Below are 9,286 nucleotides of genomic sequence, written 5' to 3'. Positions count from 1 at the left end.
CAATACATTTCAAGCAAAAATGGAATATATTTGCATGTAATCTAGCCAACTGCAGTGAAATGTACACATGAGAAAACACTTTACATACAAAGGGACCCAGTGTGTTTCCATTCACAGGAAGGATTTGCACGGATTCTCAGTAACTGAGCAGGTAACTGCTTTCCCAACGTGCTGTTTTTTACACCAGTAAAATAGTGTCATGTGGAACAGGCACATCCACATTTCCCGTTTCTTCTGCGCTGCCGCCCCAGCGCCACCATGTCGGGGAGGCTGTTCCTCTGGGGGTGAAGCACCTCTTGTCCAATGGGGCTGGGAATAGACTCTCCACATAAACAAGAAGATAAAGTAATGACTAACTAAATAAAGCCACAGCTTTGTGGCTATTTGCCTCGCCTTCCCAGAGGAGAGGCCCTCAGCCCCTCACCCCCAGGCCTCTCCTGCCATGGTGAAAGCCACCCTGAACCCCAGGGCAAGGGATGTCCCAGGCCGTGGCCTCCCCGTCAGGCCACAGGGGTGTTAAGTATATTAAAAAACTTATATAATATAAAATACTATAACAGCAGTGACTGTGGGGGGCCACCCATGGCGGTGGCAGCCTGGCTCCCCTCAGGCTGGGTCCCAGTGCCAGGCTGCAGTGGGAGGATTGCAGCTTTCCTGGAGGTCTGCTTCCCCTGCCTCGCTTAGCACCTGCTCACCTTTCTGTATTAACAAAGAAAAGTGTAAGCTGATAAGCTACCCCAAGGCAGCGTTTCCCCACTGCCCAAGACAGCCTCTGTGGCTGCAAAGATCCTTCAATAACCTGTCAAGAGCTGACGTCCCTGTGTAAAGAGCTGTTCGTCCCCATATCTCATTTTAGACGGAGGTACGTGCCACTTTCATATCCTTCAGCTCAGCATAACATTTGCCCTTTCATGTTCTCCATTTAAGCCACTGGGAATTCAAAGCTATTTCAAAGCATAATTATAGCAATCTGCATATAAAAGGCTGTATGTCCTACGGAAGGGTCCGCAGAAAAAAGCAAACTCCTCAAAAGAAGAAAATTAGGAGTAAATCCCACAGCTAAGATTCAGTAAAGTTAATACATTTTTCATCTGATCTGAGCAGTCTGTGGATTTGTAAAGCCACCGGAAAATTGTCTAAGCCACTGCCACTGCACCGAGTCTGTCTGCGGAGGTAAAAAAAAATGTAACTGTTATGAGGGGACCACAGCTTCAAATCTTGCTGCCACCCAGGGCGTGCAGTGGGTCCCTTGTTGACCTTGAGGCACCCTGCGAAGAGGCAGGTTTGTTGAAGTGAACTTTGAAGGACCCTCCTAGAGCTGAAGCACCTTTCTTGCCGGGGGCTCTCGTGGGCTGTTGAGGAAGGAGGGGTCTGTAGCAACACTGCTTGCTTCAGGCATCATGAAAGAGATACAGAAGAGGACTTTTAAATAGGTACATCCATCAAGAGCTCTTCACACACACAAAAATTTTCTGTAATAATGAATTGTATATGGTAGTTTGGGTTTGACTGTATCATATCACCCTATTATGTAACACAGTGGAGATACAGGAATCATAGCCACAAATGCTATACGTGCTGTGTCACAGAAATCAGTTAATTTGTAACATTCCCTACCCTGAACATGCATAGTTAACCTCATGAAACTCATAAAAATGCTAAAAATCATTGGAGGTATGCACTTGTCTTAAAATGTCTTTGACAGTTAGAAATATATTTTTTTAAATATGAAGTTGAGTTGCATACAGTCATAGGACTTCAGGAAAATTATAATAAATTAAAATCGGAATATTTGCAACTTAATCATGAGTGCTGGTAATACTGATTTTCTGGGGTTATGTTTCAGAGGTGGTTTTCCTACCGTACAGCTTCTCCTTCTCTCTGTTTCTGATTTTCTTAGGGTTATGTTTTCTGGGAATTATGTTTCTGGTGTTTATGTTTCTGGGGTTATGTTTCGGAGGTGGTTTCTCTACCATATAGCTTTTCCCTCTCTCTAATTTTCCAGCCCCTCTCCCCACTCCCACCCCCCCAACTTGTCATCACATTCTCCTTCACGCCAGTCACTTTTCAGTTCTGCTTAATCTCAGTCTCCTTCATCACCTCCTCCTTTCTTCATCATAAATCTAGGCAGTGTGTAGAGGTTGTTTCCAAAGGAGTGTAAAGGCACTGGGAAAGCAACTCCAGCGGAGCTGCCTTTAGCCTCTCCTGTTGCCCTCTGCAACAGCCACCAGCCATTTCACCCTCTGTAGGTGACATGCTGGAGACCAACCCACTCCCTTCCATTTTTTCTAGGAAGGACATGAAACACCAGTAATCATTGGTTGGCTGAGAAAACCCTCACCAAAAGTTTAAACCAATATTATCAGTGATACCAAGGATTCAAAAATTTGCATCCTGGATATTTAGAAATGCAGAGATAGATGTCTTTTCTATAAACTGTATTGTGAAGGGGCTGGAACACAAGATTTCATTTTAATAAGGGCAGATGACAACAGCCCAGCCCTTGAAAAATACTGGGACAATTTAGGGAAATCAGTATAAAACCAGGAAATGCACAACGGACATTTCTGTGTTTCTAGCCTCTTATTAATAAAATGCATGTCTGTTAATGTTTACTGCCTTTGTTTATTCTCTTCTTTGAGAAGGATATTGCATTGATTTCTAAACTGTAAGACAGATCTTTCAATAGGAGTTCAGGTCTGATTAATTTTTCTAGGCATACTACAGTAGTAAAATTAATAACAATGACTGTTTACTTTCCAGAAAACTTTGAAACCTCCCTTTGATTATAGGCAATTGCAGTGTGAGCTTGTATTGGTAAACATGTATCACAAAAAATAAAATGCTGTCAAAAAAGATTACAAGTAGAAAGAGAGGATTTCTCAGAAGTTCATGAGAGGCAGCATTCAGCTCTGATTAAAACTGTTTCTTTGCTTGTTATTTGGAAATGACATCATTTGCCTTTATTTTAAAATCCTGCGTATTTTAGAAAATGGATAACTTGAGGCTTTTAGCATAGAGGCATTGAAGCATATGGTAATCCCAGTCCCAAACACTAAAATGTGCCTGGCTGTGCCAGCTCTTAATTACCAGCTCATTAACACTCAGGTGTCAATTGCTGGTGGCAAAGGCAATACTCAGTTGGCCTGGTTTCTGTCATGCACAATGTAATTAAATTGACCTCCGCAAAAGGAGCCCAGTAGTTGCCTGATACCACTTGGACACCGATTGCCGCACTAATCACAATCGTGTAATTTAGTGAATCACACAGTGTAATGAGGGAAAGACTCTGGAGAGTACCAAATTGTACTTGCATATGTAATAACGACTTTAAGGACAATTAGGGAAATAATCGCTGCTCTGTTTTCTTCCAAGCTAATAATGAACTGCAGTAAGTATTTGAGTTTCTGGTGTTGATTTAAAACTTTAGCTGCTGTCTACTATTTTAAAATAATGGTTATCAGCAATTAAAATGTAAAAAAAAAACCAAACAAAACAAACCCTTCATACTAGTAAAAAAGCTCCATCTTCATTGCTAATAGCCCCACAACAGGTTATAGTTTCAAGTACTTCTGGCTGCCTAGTTAGTATCTGTGATGGGAAGGAACCCAGCCAGGGCCGTGGATGGGGGAAGACCGTGGGTATGCAGCTTCCCGGGTAAGGGATCTACCTTTGGCACCAACATCTGAACAATCTGTACAGACACATTTACTTGGTTCAGCCAAGATTTTTAAAATGCAGCTTTCTCTGATCAATGTATAGCTCTGAAGAGAACTCTCTGCCTTGGGACTTAAAATAGGGCTCCTCCTAAGACTAAGTTTATTGTATTGAAGTTTGTTTTGGCACTTACATGAAGCATCAAAATTTAGAGCATAGTTATTTTTAGCTTCTTCTTGGCTAGGCAGCCAGCACCAGCAGTCATTTCAGTGCTGCTTCCATTTCAACTTCCTTTTTTTTCCCTGTATTATTTAGCACCTTACTGCTATATCTTAATGAGGTCACGTAACATTGATGTCTGAACTTGGAGGGGATGGATCTGGGCTACGACATGCAACCACAATTCAAACTTGTGAGCTTCCAAAAGGTCAGCCGCACCTTAACTTCAGCGCTCTGTCTTCATTAGTTCTGAAGGCTCTGAGTCTCTGGACAGATCTCTGGTCTTACACAGGTACTGAAATTCTGGGCTTAATATTGTCATGAAGAAAAGCTCTAATCTTCAACTTTTTTCATCCTTGCTCATGCTCTGCCAGCAGGCCATCTTTCCTACACATCTTTTATGCAGTGCCGCTGATTTTTGGTACTGTATAGATTAGGTTCCCACTTCTCATTGTTGGGTATCTTCCCTTGTGGCCTTCTGTTTGTTTGTCTAAATCCTGCTGTTGACTTTAACAATTAAACTGTAAGATCAGTATGGTGAGGGCATCTTTTATTAGTACGTTTGTGCATTTACTAGTACAAGTGGCTCTGCCTACGAATGGGTCTCCTGTGATGTGCTGTTGTTTTACCAATGATAGTAAATAAAAATCTGATGTCCACATGCAAGTATGAGTTACAAAAGGTATTTTGTGCTTGTACTGACACACTGCTTGCATTTCATGAATCAGAAAATCACATACTTACAATACAAAGCAGAATTTTTATGATACATGCAAGAGACTTTTTAATATATAATATAGAATGCCAAGTATATTTGCATGGAGACAGTGGGTGGTGTCAATTTGTAACGCATGCTAAATCTACAACTTGAAAATTCAAGACTTTGCTGCAGGTATTTTATATATAATAAAAATACAGATCTTAGATTTTTCTTTTAAACTGATACCAGTGGGATACCCGAGCCCTGGGCTTGCGTGCGATCAATTCAATAGTCATGGTGAGTGGTTAAAAAACCAGCGCCAAAGAGCGCAAGCCATCCGATGAATAGTTACTGAGTGGGGAGAAGAACAAAGATTTTTTTTAAAGTAAAAACTTTAGTTAGAGTGAGGTAAACAGATTTGCTGACAAGTTTATGCAAAACACGTAGAAGGAGCAAAATCATTTCTAGAGATGTTACAAAATCTAAAGAATAGATGAAAGCATTTTGTCGATGATGTGTTTATTAAAGATTGTGAATTCTGGAGAAGTGATGCGTCTAACAAAGAGAAAGCAATGCTGTGCAGAGATTAGGAACAAAAGGGAAGGATCTTTGTTGAAGAGTGACAGTCCATCAAGGAAAGACACTTTCCAGTGAAGTGCTAACAGATGTAGCAGGTGAGACTCAATCAGTTGAACGGTACCCAATCTACAAACAAGAGGAATTCAACATTGTTTCATGCATAAGTTCTTACGTGCAAAACAGGGCTCAGCATGGATTGCATAAATATGCAGCTCAGGGAGGAAGAAAAATTCACGGTACCTTCCCAGCAGACATTTGTAAATGTAGTCTGTGCTTGTTGAACAAAGCAAGCTTAACATTGAAATAAACATGATGGAAATACTGCATCCATAATTGTGGGAGAAAGGAAGTTGGACTATTTTCAATGTACTATGTTACTTTTGAAAAACACTGAGTATACCTGGTACCCTTTGGCCTAACCAGGAGCTCTGGTTGCTCAGAAAATTTTAAAATCAGTCTTTGGAGACATGAAGTATTTTTAAATAAAAAGTGTGTTCACCAACTAACTTCTTTACAGTTGTAAGTTGTGAAGGAACCACTCTTCAGCCTGAGTACAGACCAAGTGGCGTTTCCATGGGAATGGCCTGGTCCCCAGTTCATTCAAGGAAAGGTAACCAAAAAGTGGCTCCACGCTGAAGTTCCAACTGAAGGGAACTTACTGTGTCAAGAGACAGATGGCATTATCCCCCAGGTACGAGAGTTTGCTGTAACCTTCTGAAACTCCAAACTTTTGCTTATTGTAGTAACTATTGTACGCCATGAGCACCCGTAAACAATCCTAATAAAAATGCCTGACATTTAAAAGCATTTCACATTCACTTTTGGAGAGGCAATACACAGTACAAATTCAGACAGAAGCACTGAGATAGGTAAATGATGCTCATAAAGCACTTACCCTGCATTCCTTTCACAACATCGTGAGTTATTCATTCACCACCTGTATTGTCTACACCACTCCATTTCCATTCTGTTTTGCTTTCTTCCCCTGAGGAATCAAGCCCTCGTTTTTGTGTGTGTATGTTTATCCCCTCCAATACTGACTGCTGCTCTTCCTGATCATGACAGCTGCTGGTGATTTAACGTACAAATGGCAGCCAGACATCAGCAGGGCACAGAGTGTCATTTGTTATGCCATTTTGTCTTTGACTCCGCACACTCTAAGGGCAATAAAACGAAGGATGGTACTGATATAATTCAAGGTGATGAACAGATTCTTCTAACTTGAATGGGCCTCTTGTGATCTTCCATATTATTTAAGGATTCAAAGCCTTCTGAGATTTTGATCTTTTAAGCAAGCCATTTTCTCCCAATTTAGCTTCTGTGTGTTGAGTAAAAGTGCAGAGGGAATACAACGGGGTGTTAAAATAAAAGATCAATCCAGAGAGGTATTCTCATCAGCAGCAAGACAGAGGAGCCTCTGTTGCCTTCTTCTTTCTTCTTCAAAAGCCCCAAGGGAACACAAATCCTGTGAACAGACTGGGGGCAGGGAGAGATCTTCTCTTCCAGCAATATAGTCTAGAAGCAATATAGTCTGGATGGCTGCTGAAAAATTGAAAAACTTCTGGTCTATCAGATTATATCAGGAGTACAGAGTGATGAATTCAGATATCCTTTCAGATTATCTCATTTCTTTTCCTCTAAGTTGTGAATTCTGTGCTGTGACTTTGAGAGGGACAACCCCGTATCTCACTTTGTAATTCAGTTTGCATTCATTGATTATTTATGTATATTCACTCAACTATAAAGCTGTAGTTCTACAAAGATGTTTGGTATTCTGATTAATGGCTCAGTTTACGTTCTCTACAATGGATCTGTCAGGGCAAGATGTTCACCTGTAGTAGACTGGAATTATACAAATACACATTAGGCTAAGAACCTACATTTATTCTCCTTGGTTTATTTAGACTAAACCAACAAGTGTACAAAATTCTTCAAATGAATTTATTTGCATATGTCTCCTACAGTTTCTCTCATTATCTTTCTTGTTCAAGGTACCGTCTGGCCAATTTAAGTGTCTCAGAACGGGAGGAGACACAGAACTGTTATAGGTGCAAGGTTTTTGTTTGTCAGAGCAAACCAATACCAAGAAGAAAAAACAAGGGCCTTGAGTAACATTAGTGACACCATATGCACAGGAAATGTTCTTGTTTGATTTATTTGAAACAGCTATTATTCTGCTATCTAAATACTCCAGTATTTTACAATAATGTAACAGCAAGGAAACAAAATTATCAAAACAAAACTCCATGTCAAAATGAAATATTCCTTTTTCCATCCTCTTTGAAATCTCTCTTTTACAAGAGGCATGTTGTACCTGGCATTAGTGCAGTCTGCAAGAAGAGGTTAGATAAACATGTACTGGTAATGGCATTCAAAGTGCTGATCCGGCAGCAGGGCAGGAGAATTGGGAACAATGACCTCCCAGTGTCACAGCACGGAGGGGCTGGGGGCTCCCTCGGGACGGGGGGCTCCGTGGGGGCATCAGCGCAGGGTCCATCCCACCACCCCCGCCAGGATCAGGGCAGCCAGAGAGCGGCTGCGGACAGCCCCAGCCCTGGGCACGCATCACCTCCCTGCAGAGGAAGGCTGGAACACTGGCCCACGGGTGGAGGTCAGCATCAGGCCCGGGGAGGGGAATCAGGGTGAAATGCAGTCTCAGGCTGACTGAGGCCATCAAAGGAGTCCAAGGAAGTCAGAGATGTGGTTAAATCTTCTTTTTCTACCAGCAGTTCTGTAAGCCATGTTTGCTTGGGTTTTTGTTTGTTTGTTGGTTTTTTTTTTTGTTTTTGGTTTTGGTTTTTTTTTTTTTTGTCTTTCCAGTTTATAATGCTAGTGTGCGGGTATTTATTCCAGGGAAACAGAAAATTGTTTCCCATCTTCACTGGTACAGTAATTCTGTTGTCATCAATAGGGTGACCTAGGAAAGACTTACCCTCTGGAAATTTATCCAACCGTACAGAATGTCTGAACTTTTCAACATCTGCCAGGCAAATACCAGGTAAGTCCTCCACAGTAATGCATCCTATTAGTGTAAGATTTTTTAGAGTGCCCTTACCACCATTATGCCTGAGTATTTTCTAACAGTACATTCATTTATATGTCTAACACGTCAGGTGTGGCTTGCTCTCTTGATCTCTCCCTCTGGCAAGAGAGCAAGCTCTCTAATGGTTCTGCAATATGTCTAGCATCATGCCATGCGTCATCTACAAATACCTACTGAGCAAAATTTTTTATACAGTGCTAAATACTCACTGGAGAGCAAGCAAATGAGTCTACATTTAGTAATCAGTAATTAGCCACAGAAGGTGGCACATGTGCCTAGTTCCTGCACCAAGAGATGTTTAAGGGCTTTTGTAGATTGGAATGACAAAATAGGAGATAATCCTCCAACTTGCTGTTTAGAAACTCTTCTAAGATGGACATGGATGCAGAAATTATATGAGATGAAGAGAAATGAATACAGATTTCTCACATCCCCCAAAATTACACCAAAAGTCAAACCATCTGCTCTGGAAATCTTAGGTACCTAGTCTTTAACATCTTCACAAACATCTTAAGAAAATAGGATCCTATTTTTAGGTATTCTGAGAAGACATGGATTGAACAGAAAACTACCAGAGAAACAAGTGCTGATAGAGGTCCTTTTTATACGATCCTGAGCACAGCATTTGCCCATGAAGTGGCCCCTGAGGACAAATGCTTCTTTTATATGATGAGATCTAGACCCAATTTTTTTTTTCCAACACTCCCTAATAATCAAATACAAAAGGATATAGGCTCTGAATGGAAAGATGAAGGGCTCTTCATTTTTCTCTTTGAAGCTGTCCCATTTTGCCAAGAATAATTATGTATTCTTTCGACAGAGAGTCCAAGGGCACCAAATTACAAATTGCTCTCTAGACTACTAGTTAGCTGATTAACCTGCATGTGGGGAGATCTCAGTGTTGTAGCACCCATGTGGTTTTACATTATTTTGTATTATAATCACTGTTGTTGTCGTGGTATTTTTCTTATTATTTTGATTTAGGAACTAGGTTCTATTCCCACCTCTGCAATAAACTGCATTATGAAATTTCTCAATTATGCTTTGGTAAAATAAGGATAGTGATACAGGCATCTGTTGTAACACTG

The sequence above is a fragment of the Pterocles gutturalis genome, unplaced genomic scaffold, assembly GCF_000699245.1.
Source record: "Pterocles gutturalis isolate BGI_N339 unplaced genomic scaffold, ASM69924v1 scaffold10303, whole genome shotgun sequence".
Taxonomy (NCBI): domain Eukaryota; kingdom Metazoa; phylum Chordata; class Aves; order Pterocliformes; family Pteroclidae; genus Pterocles; species Pterocles gutturalis.
This window is presented reverse-complemented; position numbering follows the sequence as displayed.